Raw genomic sequence first — 18,515 nt, 5'->3', positions numbered from 1 at the left:
AGGCTAAAATTACTTCAAAGCCAAAGAACTCTAAGCCAAAGGCAATGATAAACTCTGATTCTAAGACTTCAAAGATTAAGATTCTGAAGAGATCAGAACCTGTTCCTCAGAGTCTGTTGAAACCAGAAGCTGGTATCTTAAAGTCTAACTTTCAGAAGAAGAAAATAGTTGTTGCTACTTGGGAATCAGAACCAAGAGGTATTAAACCTAAGGCAATGAGTAACCAGAAGAAATCAAACTCTCAGCACAAGGTACAAGAAGTGAAGAGTAAAACTTCTAGTACTAACCTCAAAGGAACCATAAAATAATGGGTACCTAAATATGAAAATGTCAATATTGCAGATATGTTTAAGAACAAAAGTAAAGCAAAAATCATGATACCTAGACAGTGGTTGCTCAGGGCATATGACAGGAGAGAAGTCTATGTTCCTCACCCTTACAATGAAAGAAGGAGGAAGTGTGAAGTTTGGAGGCAGAAAACCTGGCAAAATTATTGGTACCGGAACTATTAGTAACTCCTCTATCTCAATTAATAATGTGTTGTTGGTAGATGGTCTTGAACATAACCTCTTAAGTATCAGTCAGCTTTGTAATTATGGTTATGATGTGATGTTTGGAAAGACCAACTGCACAATAATAAAAAAGGATGACAAATTCATAGTATTCAAGGGAAAGAGAGTAGAGAATGTCTATAAAATTAATTTCTCTGAACTGGTTGATCAGAAGGTAATTTGTCTTCTATCAGTGAATGATAAGAAATGGATGTTGCACAGAAGGAGATGAGATAAAACCGCAAGTGCACGGTCTTACCGAAGTAGTATGAAAAGAGTATCGTTCCGACAGGGAGTAGTTTAATTCAATTAACCTTTGGAAATGATTAGAGAAGAAAAGAATTACAAGTTGGGGTTTTCAAGCGTTTGAAAAATAATAATAATAAAAGGAGCCTTGGGATCGTTGGTTCATCTAAATGACAAGTCCTTCACAAACCAAACTAAAAGCTTATAACTTTATGTTAGACCTAATTTCTCAAGACAGTTTCTCTTATGTTCCTCTAGAAACCAAGCCTATTTCGCTGACTTGATTACTATTAGATTTTGGTTCCTCTAACACCCAAGCCTATTTCGCTGACTTGATTATTATTAGTTCCCTTGAAGATCGAAATTATATGTCTCAAATATTGCAAAGACTATTTCGCTGCCTTTGCAATCCTTGTCTAAATTCACTTGTTCGAATATCAAAGCTCCACTTTCGTTTTATGAATTGATATTTGGAATAATGGATAAACAATTATCAAACCCTCCACTTTCGTTTCCACAATTTGAAAATGGTTGATCCATGTTAAAGCGGTGAATTTAGATAAGAAATTAGGGTTACATAAGATTAAGGCTTAGAGCTTAGCTTGATTAGGATTATGTTATTTAGACTTATCCAACAATCCCAAGACAAGGAGAAGTCTACTCACTCATGTTCATCGTAGACATGGGGGAGAAGAGAGAAAGCATAAAAGTAAACGACAAGAAAATAAAGGAAAAGAAAAGAACTTTAATTAGAAAAGCAATTATCACTTATTGAATTCCAAGTAAAGATGAATATTTGTGATGGATGGCTACTCTATTTATAGCATACATTCGGCTTAAAATCTAAGCAATTACATTCGGGCAAAAAATAGAGTATTTTTGTCTCCGAATCTTCGTATTTTCGCATTCAATCAGCTCCAAGTCCCTTTCTTTTGCTCCAAGACTCAATAAATCAATATTCATTCCTGAAATAAAATAAAATGCAATTTGTAGTAAACTATCGTAAAAAGGAAATAATACTAATATAAAATAAAATAAAATCTAATTAAAATTAAACTAAAAAGCATATAAAAGTAAGTAATAAATGACTCATCAAACTCCCCCACACTTGAATCTTTGCTTGTCCTCAAGCAAAAACATGGTAGCATAAAATAGCATTATCATATGACAATTATATTGAAGCACCTGTCTCCTCAAAGGCTTTTATTTCAAAGAGTACACTAATCACAAACTCAAGCATTTCTTATAATCCTTTTTCAACCCTACAATCAAGTCTTAAGTGAGTGTGTGTGTAGTCCAACCCTTTTCTTGCTCCTGTATAAGATAGATATAATGAGGAATATGTTCTAAGCCTAGTACTAAATTAACCAAGAAAAATTCTTCTTTCAATTCATATAAGAGAGATGGGAGTTTTTGTGATATTTTTGATATTTTGCCAATTACATTTTGGATATTTTATTTAAGGAACAACACCTTCACGTAGGAGGTTGGAGGGCCTACCCCCTTTCCCAATCTAGATTCAATGGTGCCCCTTAAAAACATCATCTTCACGTAGGAAGTCGGAGGGCCTACCCCCTTCCCCAATCTAGATTCAATGATGCCTTTTCTAAGATTACATTATCTTCACGTAGGAAGTCGGAGGGCCTACCTCCTTCCCCAATCTAAATTCAATAATGCAACCTTGAAATAAATTTTAAGCTTTGGCTTTTTATAAACTCCTTTATACTAACTTATATTATTTCTACTTTGAGAATTTTTAAAGGTTAACGTACCACTAAAATTAGAACGCATTTCCTTAAAATATCTATTCATACATTTACTCAAGGGAAGCAACTTGTGCATTTTTTATTCACTTTAAAACAAGATGTGGGTATATAAGGACAACTTAGAGTTTACTTTCATGTACAAGAAACGACCAATAAGAGGAGACAATAAAAATTTATGTCATGATTTTTCAATAAAAACTAGCTACTTAATCATGCCTTTCACAATAAAACAAAACAAAACAAAAAGAATAAAGTTCAAGGGAGTTTGGAAACACTATGACTAAAGACACTTTATTAGGCTCCTCCCACACTTAGGAGAAGCATTGTCTTGAATGATTCAAGATAGAAGAAAAAGAAGAAGGAGAAGAACGAGATAGAGATTGAAGAGATAAGGTGAAAAAGAGGAAGAGGAAAGCTCACATTTTTATTGAGGTCCAGAGGGAGGACCTTGGAGGTGGAAGTGTTGCATCATGTTCCGAAGCATTTGGTTATTTTCTTCAAATATGCGGTTGCCCCTTAGGACATCATTTCTTAGCCCGGATAATTCAACACCTTGCCTTTGTTGCTCGGTGCTTATCCTTTGTACCTCAGTTTGTATCCATGCCCATCTTTCATTGTTGGCATTATGGTCATGGGGCTCCTCTTCATGGTGCATGTTTGCACCGTCTTCTTCACCTTGATTATGCTCTTCATGTACCTGTAATCCATCACCAAAATACAACAAATTTTCCTCCACCTCGGTGTTAGTCCGAGATGGGTTAGGAAGCAGAAACAAAAGTGGTATACGAAGTTGAAGTGCATAAGTCATGGGTGGATGAAGCTTAATGAAATTCATAGATACAAGGGTTTCAATATTAAGCCTATTGTTGCCCTCAATCGGATTTATTCCTTCGGCTTCACTCACTCCAAACTTCCTAGCGATGAAGGTGATGATACCACCGACTACTATCTCAGCTCTATTATCAGGTCTAGCACCTATGGAGGAAAGGTAATCAAGTAGGTAGAAGCAAGTATTAACGGGATTGTTACTAAGCATTGCCCAAAGCATAAAGAGTTCATCCGTCCTAGTTGTTCCTACCTCTTTTCTACCCCAAATGGTACAAGCCATGACTCTTTGGAGGTATCTAAGCACTGGGTTGTGAATGTTACTAGCCTTATTGTTGCGAGGATTATATTGCCTTAACCCGATAATGAATTTCCAAAAGAGAGCGGGGTCATAGTCTTCCGACTTTAGATTTGGATTCAAAGAGTCATGGATGAACCCCGCATTTGCGAAGTCCATCTCTAAACAAAAATTTTCAAGAGACATCTCGTAATCCATATTCAAAAGTCGGAAGGAGACTCTATGGTCGGGGTTATCAAAGTTCACTTTATCCTTCGTAAATTCAATAGAACTTAAGAATTCATAAGTGAAATTTTCAAAACCTTTCATAGGTCTAAGCATATCAATCCATCCTAAATTTTCTAGAAAGCTAAACACATTCTCCCTTAGTCCTAGCACACTCAAAGTATAAGAATCGAGATATCGACAAGGGTGCAAAGGTTTAGAGATAAGAATCTTATACCTGTCCCTTTGCTTGGTGTCCTTGAAGATTATGCTATGATTCTTGGCTTGCATTTTCTTCTTTGATTGTGGTCCTCCGGAAGAGCTTGCTCCACCTTTTCTAGATGCCATTATCCTTAACCTTGGTTTGACCTTTTGTGATGGTGGTAAAGGTTGGTTTAGTGATGGGGTTAAGGGTTAAGTGAGTTTTAAGAGTTGGGTTGTGGAGTTTAGTGATGAATTTGTGGGTTTTGGGTTAGGTTAATGGGGGTGACAAATTTGGGTGATTTTGGTTTGGATGGATGAAAGTTGTTTTTGAATGGTGTGTTATGATTGGAATGGTGTTTGTGATTGATGGGGTGAAGAAATGGTGTGAATTGGTGACGTTTTGAGGGAGATATGGAGGTTTGAGGTTTTGTTGTTATGGAGGTTTTAGAGAAAAATGGAAGGATGAGAGATATTTGTGGTTGAGAATGGGGGATGAAGAAGATGAAAGGTGAGGTAAAACTATACCTGGAGTCGGGCACGGCCGTGCCAACCTTAGCACGAGCCGTGCCAACTTCCTGGACTGTGGAATGGTTTTTGGAAGGCAAGGTATGGCACGGCCGTGCCAGTGTGAGCACGGGCCGTGCCAAGGTTCTGGATAAATTGGCTTCAAATTTTTCCGTTTTCCCGAATCATACTCGGACAATTACCTACAAAACAATTAAAAACAAAACAACAAAACAAAACAAAAGCAGTTAAATGCGTGGGTTGCCTCCCACGAAGCGCTTCTTTATAGTCATTAGCTTGACGTTTTAAGAAAGTGTCCTTAGAAGGGATGAAAGAGGTCATATTGTGTAGATGACGTTAATGAGCGTTCTTTCACATCATGACCTTTAATCATGTTACAAGAATAGAGAGCAGGACCTTTCATAAAATTCTCCAACTCAAACCCTATCAGCTCATCACTCACTTAAAAAACAATCCTACCATTCTAGACATCTACTATACCACCCGCAGTAGCGAGAAAGGGTCGTCCTAAAATTATAGGGCACTCATTCTCCTCATCTATGTCAAGCACCATGAAATCAGTTGGGCTATGTATCCCTTCTATTTTTACGGGGATGTCCTCAACATATCCGACAGGTTGGATATCAGAACGATCGGCTAACTTCAATGTTGTTTCGGTAGGTTTTAAATCCCCTATTCCCAGCCTTTTAAAGAGGGTTAAGGGCAACAGACTAACACTAGCTGCTAAATCACATAAGGCTCGGTTTAAGGCTTCACTCCCTATCAGATAAGGGATGGCAAAACTTCCTGGCTCTCTAAGCTTTGGAGGTGGCTTCTTGATGATTGCACTTTTTTCTCTTGTCAAAGCTATTGTCTCATTTTGCACTATAGCCATTTTCTTGGAAAAAATGTCTTTTAAAAACTTGGCATAAAGAGGCATACGAGACAAAGCTTCAGCAAAGGGAATCTGAATGCAAATCTTTTTAAGTATGTTTAAGAATTTATTAAATCGAGCCCCCAAGTTAAGCTTAACGAGCCTTAATGGGGAAAGGGCTTTGTTCTCTTCAAGTGATTTCTCTATCGCATCCTTCTCACCTAGAAGCTTAACACTCTCTCCCTTGACACTTTTGGCTTTAGAAACGGTCTCTTTTAACTTACTACCCCCAAGAGAAATAACATTGACATGAGCTTTGGGGTTTGTTTCAGGTTGACCAAGAAAGACTCTTGGTGTTTGAGAAGAGGTGGCCACTTGTTGGGCCACTTGGGAGATTTGGGTTTCGAGCATTTTGGTGTGAGTGGCGATTGAATCAACCTTGGTAGTGAGTTTGGAGAGAGTGTCGTTCAGAAATCCTGTTTGGTTTTTTAGCTCTTGGAGTTGTTTATTCTGATTCATCATGCAATTTTCCAACAGAATTTCGAAACTAGATTTCTGAGCCACCCTCTGGTTGTTTGTATAGCCAGGTGGTGCTACTTGCCCATAGGAACCTTGAGGGTTTTTGTAAAAGTTTTGATTTGGCCTCGTTCCTTGGTTGTATTGAGCATAGTTTAATTGCTCAATACTGTTAGTAGCACTACCTAACTGACAATCAACACCAATATGACCAAATATACCACAGATTTCACAAGGAGGAGATGTAGGAGAAGGTGTGACAGCATTAACATTAAGTTTTTCGAATTTTTGAGTTAAGGCATCAACCTTAGCAGCGAGGTGATCATAATCGGAGACCTCGTACATACCTACCTCCTTTTTGGAGGGTGTAGAGGCGGTGATGGCTCTTTCGTTGGTCCATTGGTAGTGATTCTGAGCCATATCTTCAATCAATGCGTAAACCTCCGTATAATTCTTGTTCATTAGTTCTCCACCTGCAGCTGCATCAACAGACATCTTAGTGGTATATGTTAGGCCATTATAAAAAGTGTGGACTATGAGCCATTTTTCTAAACCATGGTGGGGACAAAGTCTAAGCATTTCCTTGAAACGCTCCTACGCATCATAGAGAGACTCCCCATCTTTTTGGTTGAACCGTGTGATTTGGTCTCTTAGTTTGGTGGTTTTAGAAGGGGGAAAGAATCGGGCAAGGAATACTCGCCTCATTTGATCCCATGAAGTGATGGAACCGACTTCTAGGGAATGGAACCAAGCGCTAGCTCTATCCCTTAAGGAAAAGGGAAAGAGATGAAGTCTTACGGCTTCTTGGTTCTCTTTTATAGTGCCACTGAGTCTAAGGAAGGAAGAAATATGGAGATTTGGATCCTCAGTGGGTGATCCAGAAAACTGATTTTGCTGCACCAAATTGAGTAGTGCAGGCTTGATCTCAAAGTTGTTACCCTCAACCGTTGGGTACACGATAATAGCTTGTGGCTCTTCCGTTGAAGGAGTAGCATACTCTTTGAGAGTGCGTTCAGCCATAGCAATATTATTTTGTGCCTCTCTCTTTTTCTTATGCAAATATCTTTCGATCTCAGGAATAAATTCTCCGAGACTTTTACTTTTTCGCATAAGAAATCGAGAACCCAAGAAGTTAATGGTAATAAAAAGAAAGAAAGAAGTAGAAGAAAAGAGGGAGAAGAAGGAGTTCTAATCAAAAAGAAAGAGTTAATTAAATTAGTTTACTCCCCGGCAGCGGCGCCAAAAACTTGATGAGATAAAACCGCAAGTGCACGGTCTTACCGAAGTAGTATGAAAAGAGTATCGTTCCGACAGGGAGTAGTTTAATTCAATTAACCTTTGGAAATGATTAGAGAAGAAAAGAATTGCAAGTTGGGGTTTTCAAGCGTTTGAAAAATAATAATAATAAAAGGAGCCTTGGGATCGTTGGTTCATCTAAATGACAAGTCCTTCACAAACCAAACTAAAAGCTTATAACTTTATGTTAGACCTAATTTCTCAAGACAGTTTCTCTTATGTTCCTCTAGCAACCAAGCCTATTTCGCTGACTTGATTACTATTAGATTTTGGTTCCTCTAACAACCAAGCCTATTTCGCTGACTTGATTATTATTAGTTCCCTTGAAGATCGAAACTATATGTCTCAAAGATTGCAAAGACTATTTCGCTGCCTTTGCAATCCTTGTCTAAATTCACTTGTTCGAATATCAAAGCTCCACTTTCGTTTTATGAATTGATATTTGGAATAATGGATAAACAATTATCAAACCCTCCACTTTCGTTTCCACAATTTGATAATGGTTGATCCATGTTAAAGCGGTGAATTTAGATAAGAAATTAGGGTTACATAAGATTAAGGCTTAGAGCTTAGCTTGATTAGGATTATGTCATTTAGACTTATCCAACAATCCCAAGACAAGGAGAAGTCTACTCACTCATGTTCATCGTAGACATGGGGGAGAAGAGAGAAAGCATAAAAGTAAACGACAAGAAAATAAAGGAAAAGAAAAGAACTTTAATAAGAAAAGCAATTGTCACTTATTGAATTCCAAGTAAAGATGAATATTTGTGATGGATGGCTACTCTATTTATAGCATACATTCGACTTAAAATCTAAGCAATTACATACGGGCTAAAAATATAGTAGCTTAAAATCTAAGCAAAAGCGACTCTGGAGGGAGACGTATTTTTGTCTCCGAATCTTCGTATTTCGCATTCAATCAGCCCCAAGTCCCTTTCTTTTGCTCCAAGACTCAATCCATCCAATATTCATTCCTGAAATAAAATAAAATGCAATTTGTAGTAAACTATCCTAAAAAGGAAATAATACTAATATAAAATAAAATAAAATCTAATTAAAATTAAACTAAAAAGCATATAAAAGTAAGCAATAAATGACTAATTAGAAGGTTGGGACATGCTAACTGGAGATTAATCTCTAAGCTTAGTAAGTTACAACTGGTGAAAGGCTTACCTGACATTGATTATCATTCAGATGCACTTAGAATTACTTCATACCAGAAAGGAAAGATTGTGAAATCATCTTTTAAAACAAAATACATTGTCTCAACCTCCAGACCCTTAGAATTACTTCATATTGATTTATTTGGACCAGTTAACACTGCATCCTTATATGGAAGTAAATATGGATTTGTCATTGTTGATGATTATAGCAGATGGACATGGGTAAAATTTCTGAGAAGTAAGGATAATGCATATGATGTATTCAGTAACTTCTGTACTCAAATACAGTCTGAAAAAGAAATGAAAATTTTAAAAGTCAGAAGTGATCATGGTGGAGAATTTGAAAATGAGCCATTTGAATCTTTTTGTGAAAAACATGGAATTGTCCATGAATTCTCTTCTCCTAGAACTCCACAACAAAATGGGGTTGTAGAGAGAAAGAATATAACTTTACAAGAAATGGCTAGAACCATGATTCATGAAAACAATTTGGCTAAACATTTTTGGGCAGAAGCAGTAAATACAACATGTTATGTCCAAAATAGAATCTATATTAGACCTATCTTGGAGAAAACAGTATATGAACTCTTTAAGGGAAGAAGACCCAATATCTTTTACTTTCATCAATTTGGATGTACCTTTTACATTCTAAATAACAAGCTCTACCTAAAGAAATTTGATGCCAAGGCCCAAAAGGGAATCTTTTTAGGTTACTCTGAAAGGTCAATGACATACAGAGTGTATAATTCATAGACACTCTGCGTTGAAGAATCAATGCAAGATGAAATTTTTGTAGATATACAGGTTACTGAAGATACTCCAGAACCTGATCAGATAGCTGAATCTGAAGATAGTCCTGAATCTGAACCCACTCCAGAAGCTAAACCAACTTCAGAAGCACAAGATGAAAATGCTTATGATGAAACTCAAGATGACTCCCAACAAGAAATTCAATCCAAGAATACATTCAAGTACCCTTCATTTAAAAACTATCAATCTCACATTTTTATTTTACTTTAACTAATTTCAATTAATTAATTAAGTCATCGTTTTTTTTATTTGGTAATCTAAAATATAATTAAATTAATTAAATTATTCAAACAATTATTTATGTGAACTACTCTCCGTCTTTCAAAATAAGATGTTTGTTACTATCCTTTAAAAAAAACTATTTGTGTGTTACTGAGAAGAAAAATAAACCATACTTATCGTAAAAAAAAACCAAATTTATGGATGAAAATAGGAATGAGCTTTCTCCCGTATATCTTCGCACATCAGGGAAGAAAGGTAAAGGTGGTGGGTCCAACCATTATACTTTCTCTCTTCCTTGTTTCTTGGCATATCAAACAGGAGAAGTTTGACCTCTCTCTCCAATTTCTCTCGCAGCAGTTTCTCTCTCCATTATTTCTCTACAACCAAACACAATGTTAGAGTTAGAGGCCATGATCTTCTATGTAAAATTGTCACCGCAAATACCGGCTTCAATAACAAACCCAGGGATACAACGACACTGTATGACGTTGCCGCATTCGGATTAAATGGTGAACAAACCGTACCCGCGGATGGACATTTCCCTGCTTCCACGTTCTTCGTCTGGACGATTACTGCAAATGGCAAAGGAAGTTAAAGTTGAAACCAATACACATCTATGCATATAACGTATATATTTAGGAGAGTTTGGTATTAAATTGAGAATGTAGTATACTAATTTTTCATTAATTAAGAATATTTTACGAGTTCCTAACATATAAATATATCGGTGAGAAAGATGAGCGCAATGTTAAAAAAAAATATACATACAGAATATGGTGAGCATGAAGACAGCCAAAGTAGCGAGATTAACATAAGTCATTGTTTGATCAAAAGAAAGAATAAGCTAAAATTATTTGTTATGACCTTAGCTTAGTGTTGCATTAGTTCATTGTATATGCAAGAATTTATAGGGAGGTGCATATACTAGCAGACACTATAGCTCCCTACGTTAATTATTAGGAAAAGTGAAATGGCTATATTTAATAATTTATAGAGAGGTCCATATACTAACTGACACTATAGCTACCTCATGAAATTAAAATTGTTTCATTCCCTTTCATCAAAAAATAAATAAATATTCACTCCGGTACAATAGTTGACAATGTTTATATAATCTCTTTTCGGCGTGTTTTCGTCTTATAACTGAAAAGGCAAGGCTCGTGTCAAAAAACTAAAAACACAAGGCTTGTGAATAATCACATTATTTTTACCTTTTAACTAAAAAACAACCTTGTCAAAAACAAAAAAAATATATAAAAACAACATTCAATCGAATACATTTTTTTTTAAAGAAGCCAAAATGAAATATAACTAATCAAAAAGGTTCTACTAGCACAAAGTGTGCCAAGAAAAACCATTGAAAACAAATACAAAGTTATTATCCTGCTGCCATAAAGCTCAACAAGAAAACAAAATAAACTACTCCTTAATACCCATACATAATAAAGGGTTCCGCCACCAGTCATTGTAACTAAAAGCAGGAGAGGGCAACTTAACTGTTAACCAAGAAGAAGACATAAACTTAACAAAATCTAATAACTAAATCAAATCCTGAGCTTTGTTTTTAAAAATCTTGTTGTTTCGCTCCTTCCAGATGGCCCAAACATTAGAGTGCAAATCACTTGAAGATAAATGTCTGTATACTGCGAAAACCCGCCAAATTGCCAAATTGGTGGAAATGATCAGTAACCAAGTGAGGTAAAATGAAAGAGATACCAACCCACTTATAAACGAGATGCCACAGGCCACCAAAGATGTCACATCGCAAAATGAGGTGAACCGCCGTCTCCGACTACCACAACCTCCAACACAACCGTTGTCCACCTAATGAAGAACCCTTCTGCGAAGCAAATTATCTTTTCTTGGCAATCTGTTTTGAAAGAGTCACCAAACAAACAGTGAAACCTTTAACGGAACGTGCTTCAGCCACAACATGTGAAAAGTACTTTGGTCCACAGAAGAATCCGAGGACGTAAGATACTGGTAGATCCCTTTGACAGAGTAACCTTTGATAGGGTCGAGAACCCATCTCCACCTGTCAATAATAGTGTCCTGCAAAACAATGTCAGACAGCAAAGCCACACACTCCGCAACAGACTCCTCCTCCCAAGCCAAAAAGCGCCTCCTCCACACCAAGGCACCACCATCAACCGACCACCCTCTCTCCTCCATCTCCCTCACTGACATCCCCTTATCTAGAGTCAGATCAAAAAGGCGGGGAAATTGCACTTTTAAAGGTGCACCTCAAATCCAATTATCTAACCAGAAATATGTACTCCTCCCTCCACCTATTACCCTTCGGACATTGTCATCAAACCAATTCTCCACCCCCAAACCTACATCGCAACGAATACCTGACAACATCCTCCACCAAACTGAGCTATCACACCCACCCTCCTTCAACCGCCCCCTTCCTCCCCGTACCTCGCCTGGTGGCCTCTCCTCTGATTCAATCGATTTTTACGGTCGCCATCCCTCACTCTCTTCGCCGACGTCTCCTTCAATATCTACTCACTGTAAACTCCATTCTCCCCCTTAATCACTGTAACGCCCTAGTCGCTATTTATTTATTTATGATTTATTTAGAGTCTTTTATATGATTTTAAATAATATTTGTTGATTATGTGGTGTGTTATATTTTATTATATAGTTTATTTTGATAATAATTAGAATAATGTGAGAATTATATTAATTGGAGTCTTGGGGGCTTTATTTTAATTAATAGAAATTAAGTGGGAGTTAAAGAAATTAAAGGGAGTTAAGTTTTGGGAGTTAAGAATAAGGGAGAGCTAGAAAAAACTGTTTCACGTACAATCAGTTTTGGGGAGAAAAACCAAGAACAAGGGAGAAGAGTCAAGAGAGAAAGATTCTGAGAGAGAAAGATTCTGAGATTGTAGAGCTGTTCATCTGAATTGAGAAATGATATTTGTACAACCAAATTTTGACAACTTTGGAGACAACCCTCTCTCTCATACTCACATGTGTTTTTATTCTCTCTATTCTTCTTTCTCTCTCTATTCTTTTTATCCAATAAGAAGAGAGGAAAAGTGAATGTCTTAAAAGTTGTTTAAAATGAGTTGTACAAATATCACTCCTCATCTGAATTAAGGTAAGGGTGAGGTTTACTTTCAATAGTATAGATTGAATTCTGATTCTGATTCGAACAAAGAGGGTTTTGGTGAATTGGGGAAAATGGGTTTTGATTTTGATTTCTTGAATTGAAAATGTATAGGAACCATGTTAATTGAACTTAGATTGTGTTCAGGCCGATTTTAGGATTTCATAATAATGTTGTAAACAGTTTTGGGGATCGAATTGGGAAAATTTGGGATTTTTGGTGAAAAAATGCAGAATTCACGAGTCAGAACTGTCACAAGTCGCCCTGGCGAAGCCATTTTCTCTTGGCGAAATTTTGCTATTCCCTCGCCATTGGTTCGCCCTGGCGAAAGTGTCTAGAAAGTTTCCCGAGAACACTGCCTTAGTTCGCCATCGCCTCGCCATTGGTTCGCCCTGGCGAAAAGCCTTTTTGTTGAATTTCGCCTGGCGAGAATAGTAGTTCGCCTGGCGAAAGTGCCCAGAACTGAACCATATTTTGAGTTTTTGTATACCCAGTTGTACGCATTGTTTGGTTACTTCTTTTGGCTGTACTAATTATTATATACGATTATATTATATATCCAGAGCATGACTAATAGTTGATTGCTGATTTATGTATAATTACACTTAAATAAATTATACAAATTGTTGGATTTCATTGTCGAAGGTTGTTGCGTCATAGATGACCATGGTGATGATAAGTCATATTCATATATGCATTATTCCGTAGCGGTTGTTGTTGTCGTTGAGTTGTATGTAGATATACACGATTGTTGAGTCCATTGCATAAGCATATAAAGCGGGAGGGCTCTTGCCCTGGAACGCCTTGTCGTTCAAAGCGGGAGGACTCATGTCCTGGAACACTTTAATTGTTCAAAGCGGTGAGGGCTTATGCCCTGATGAATGCTGATGACAGTCCGTCATTCGTTATTTTTAGAGTCTTTTTATATGTATTTTGATCACAAATTGGAGTTCACAAGAAAACTTATGCAGCAAAAGAGTAGAAAACTGAAGAAAATACAAAGAAGAGAATCGTGTCACGATTTGATAAAAACGTGACACGATTGTAGAAGACCAAAATCAAGCTTCGACATTGAAGAAATCGTGTCACGTTGGCATAATCGTGGCACGGTCTGAGGAAACCCTAATTCAGTGATTTTCGATTCAAGGAGAATCGTGCCACGATTTACTTAAATCGTGACACGATTTTAGGCGAAATTCTGTGCCTATTTAAGCTGAAGTCTATTCCAAAGACAAGGGTTACGATTTGGAGAGAGCAAAGTGCGATTTTGAGACCTAAAGATGGCTAGGAGGGCGATTTCTTCAACCTTCTATCAGTTCATGTATGTTTTGATTCCACTATTGATTATGATATTTGTAAATTCAATTATGAGTAGCTAAATCTCTTAGAGATTAGGTCTGAGATGATTCTTTGTAACCCTAATTGAACCATGTTGCTGTGAAACTCTATTTATTGTGAATGACAATCTAGTTTTTATTCAATTCAATTGTTCTTAATGCTTTTTATATCCTGATCAAATATAAACATGATTTAGTGAGAATGAATTACTACTGACCATAGCTTTCTACTTAGACAGAATTGAATTGTTCTAATAAACAGGGTTAGTCTAGGAATGGATAATCGTTTGTTAGTGATATTAGGTTAACGTTCTTAAAACCTTCAAAGATTATTAGACCACCTAAGGAATTAGGGGCTGTAGTTTGAGAAGAGGGTCCTAACTCAAGGGATTGATTAGGACTATTTTGTTAACTATCGTGGAACTAGAAAATCATTCATAAGAAAAGGTGCAGTATACCAATTAGGGGAACATAAATGATTCGAAAGACCTGATCTCATCTCTCTCTTATTCTTTCCAACTCTATCTTTATATTCTGTTTATTTAATTTTATGCAATCAAAACCACTACCTCGGGCACTAAAAGAAATTTACACATCTTAGATATTAACGTTATTGCTAAATTGAGATTAACACAGTACTCGTGGGGACGATATTTTTACTACTTCGATAGTATTTAGTACACTTGCTAAAAAAATCTATCAAATGCTTTAACCATTCAATATCCGATGAGGGCTTCTGCCCTGTAAGTTGGTACCACATGCATGTGCATTGTTGCATTGTCGAGGAGTCTTAGCGGTATGTCGAGTAGTTGCATGAGTCATTGTTGTTGGTTGTAAATACCATTGTTGTTGATGTGTTGATTATGAAATATTCATTTATATTGAATAATTATTAGCTTTTTTGACATAGGAAATTTCCTATTGACACAAGTAATTTAAATAATTGCTCCCAGCGGCCGTTAACAACCGTTAGCCTAAGCGCCGGCAGTTAACACCCGCTGGAACCCAGCGGCAGTTAACTACCGCTCACACCAGTTAACAGAACCAGTGCAGTCTGCACTGGTTTAGCCCAAGAAATTTGTCCTGTTTTACCTATAATTTCAAACCACAATTCCGGAGGAAATCAAAACGAAACAAAAAATCCAACAATAACAAACATCAATATTTCATAGGTTATCAATTATTCGGTAACATTACACAAAATCGATAATGCGTTAACGTTTCACAATTGTTTGAAATTCTTCAAATTTTCCACATTATGCAACACATTACATGTAATGTACATTAATTACTAATAAATGCGAAACTTAAATTATATATATATATATATATATATATATATATATATATAAATAGTTAAAGGTTAGTTACATATCACCCAAAAAATTGGTCATTACATTATATATCCCCAAAAATACGTCGGCGCGTATCGACCAAAAAACAGAATAACACCGATCAAAAAGTGTCATATTTCATCTAACAAAAGCAAATCATCTAAATGTTCCAGAACATCTTAAAATTCTTCGTTTCCTTTAACCGGAGTGTCATCAAACATAATTGGATTGTCTTCATTTGTTGGTTTTTTTGGTGGAACTGGTCTCTCTTTGTCCTCAATCTCCATGAGTGCTCGGAAACGATCGTGTTGATCCAAGAATTCATAATCCCATGTTTTTGCCTCATCGCTCCTATGATTTCTCCACTCCATGGATGATGGAGGTAGTGGACAACCATCTTTCAACGAAAGAATGACAAAATAATTTGGGATTAAACCAAGCAAATCATGTTGCTTTTCAGATTAACCGGAGGCGCACCTCTAAGTGGAAAAAAAAAATTTGGAGACTCCAATATCAAGGGTAGTCATCTCCACCACCGGCCTATTGTAACAAGATGCAACGATGTGTCCCATATCCGGCAATGTCAACCATTTGTCGAGAGGTGCAAAGCTACTAGGATTTTTGGGGGGATGCAATCGATCCAAAATGTACTTGTAACGGTCCGCGCTCGCATATGCCTCGATGTATTTGTTTCTATGCTCTTTAAACTCTTTAATAAGTGCTCTCCGCACCATAACATGACTTTCTTCCGTCAAACCCACGCGTTCGGCAATAGCCCTAAACCCACAATGCCCGTCACCAATAACATGCACAATTCCCTCAATGTATGGTCTCATGAATTTTGGCATGTAATACATAGGATTCGATGGATCATAATTTCTTGAAACCAAACTAGGCTTAGGAACCGGAACCGGAGAAATGCCAATGCGAGCACCTTTTCTTTTAGGTTGCGAAGATTTTTTTCGTGGTGAAGATTGACTTTCCGGATGTTGAGAATCAATAGTCTCCCACTTAGATGGGATCCTACGTGTAGTTTTGATTTTCTTGGGAGCTCCTTTGGTTGGTGTAACGCCCTATTTTATTATGTTATATGTTGGTATTTATTAGTATAATATATATGTTATTTGGTGTAGAAATATATATGTTATCTGGTGTAGAAATATATATGTTATTTGGTGTAGAAATATATATATGTTATCTGGTGTAGAAATATATATATTATGTGGTGTAGAAATATATTTGTTATTTGGTGTAGATATATATATATGTTATCTGGTGCAGAAATATATTTGTTATTTGGTGTAGAAATATATATGTTATGTGGTGTAGAAATATATTTGTTATTTGGTGTAGAAATATATATGTTATCTGGTGTAGAAATATATTTGTTATTTGATGTAGAAATATATATGTTATCTGTGTAGAAATATATTTGTTATAGAGATATATTTGTTATAGAAATATTTTATATATATATATATATATATATATATATATATATATATATATATATTAAATTAGAATATTGGGATGTGAGGGGCAGACTTGGAAAAAAGGAGAATATGTTAGGTTTATAAAAAGAGAGGTTAGGACTAGAGAAGCATAATACGTGAAAACAGTTTTTGGGAGAAAAGGGAGAAACCAAGAGAAGGGAAGAGTTAGAGAAGAGAAAGCGGTAGAACCTTGCGATCATCTAACCTAAGGTAAGGGTGAGACTAACCTTTTTTAATCATAAGTATATAATCCTGAAAAGGGGTTTAACCTTGTAGTTGTTAATAAGTTTTGATGTTGTAGAATTAGGGTTAAAACTAAAATTGATCATAGAAAGAGTAGATAATCCGATGAATTAGGTTGATAATTGGTGATTTTCTAAAATATTGGTTTAGGTCAAGTTTTATATGGTTTTGAGTGCCTTATCATGTATAGAAATGGTTAGACAAGTTTTGGAATCAAATTTGGACATTGGGAAGTCAAAATTGGAATTTTGGGATGAAAAATGGGTTTTTCCCGAGAGCTGCACAGTGACAGCATCTCCTGTTTCATGTTCTTGCGTCTTTTTCACACGTTTCTGTTTTGAATTGGCCTTTGGTGTAAACATGAAAGTTCAAGGAGGTCTTAGCGAAATTTTATGAAAATTCCGCATAACTATTTATAGGTCAACCCAAAATTTATGGATTGTCTCCAAACTTCAAAGCTTTTGTACTATGAGTTCAATTAAGGTGTTTAAGAGTATTTAACCTATGTTATGATGTTATATGATGTTGTTCATGATTGATGAATTATTATATGAATGTATATGTTGTTGAATATGATGTTATATGATGTTGTTCATGATTGATGAATTATTATATGAATGTATATGTTGATGAATATGATGTTACATGATGTTCTTTATGATCGATGAATTCTTATATGAATGTATATATTGATGAATATGATGTTACATGATGTTGTTCATAATTGATGAATTATGATATAATAATGTGAAGTCGTTGTTGTTGTCGTTGCCGCTGTTGTCGTCAATGTCGTTAAAGTTTTAAGTTGTCGTCAATGTCGTTAAGTTGCAAGTTGTTGTCAAAGTCGTTAAGTTGTAAGTTGTTGGAGTTGTCTAAGTTGTTAAAGTTGTTGGTTGCTGAGTCCATGCATAATCATTAAAGTTGAGGGCTTGATGCTCTGGAATGTATAATCATTTATATTAAAGTTGAGGGCTTGATGCCCTGTGAGCCCTTTTGTGCTCTATAAGTTGGGGGCTTGATGCCCTGATTGGTACCACATGCATATTGCATTTGTCAATTTGATGTTGTTGTCGTTGATGTTGAGTTATCGGTGTTATCGTCGTGTTGTCAAGTTGTCGAAATAATTGATGAATTGTAGTTGGAAATATGTGAACTATTGTTGATGATGATTTGCTGTGGTTTTATGTGATAAATTCACTTATCTAAATTATTGTTTATTAGTATTGCTAATGATGAATAGATGTTGTTATCTGTTGTTAAATTATTTTAAAGAATTATATGCTTATTATTATTGAATGTGAAATCTCACCCCTTCTGTTTGAATGTTGCCTCTACGTGGGTAACGTGCAGATAATCAGAATTAGTTGTTGATGTGAGTTGACTCTCTCACGCGTCGTCTTAAGGTCGCTCCGATACGTAACGGGATGAGAATCTTTGCATTGTTTTCCATTTGTTACGTATATTTATGAATTATGTTGATGAACCACATAGAATGGAATTTTAATAAT

General features: G+C 36.1%; 1 long non-coding RNA gene and 1 other non-coding gene across 2 annotated transcripts; one reads left to right on the top strand and one right to left on the bottom strand.

Moving 5' to 3' along the window:
* Positions 1-6,538: 6,538 nt before the first annotated feature.
* Positions 6,539-6,645, top strand: LOC112416180 (small nucleolar RNA R71). Its single transcript, XR_003006488.2, has one exon. It is a non-coding gene; the product is annotated as a small nucleolar RNA R71 (small nucleolar RNA).
* Positions 6,646-8,230: 1,585 nt separating this feature from the next.
* LOC120579692 (uncharacterized) lies at positions 8,231-10,377 on the bottom strand. The gene is made up of 4 exons (XR_005645439.1): positions 10,251-10,377; positions 10,007-10,054; positions 9,656-9,859; positions 8,231-8,261 (listed from the first exon to the last, which is right to left on the bottom strand). It is a non-coding gene; the product is annotated as an uncharacterized lncRNA (long non-coding RNA).
* Between the last annotated feature and the right edge of the window lie 8,138 nt (positions 10,378-18,515).

Source organism: Medicago truncatula, chromosome 3, assembly GCF_003473485.1.
Source record: "Medicago truncatula cultivar Jemalong A17 chromosome 3, MtrunA17r5.0-ANR, whole genome shotgun sequence".
Classification (NCBI taxonomy): domain Eukaryota; kingdom Viridiplantae; phylum Streptophyta; class Magnoliopsida; order Fabales; family Fabaceae; genus Medicago; species Medicago truncatula.
This window is presented reverse-complemented; position numbering and strand designations above follow the sequence as displayed.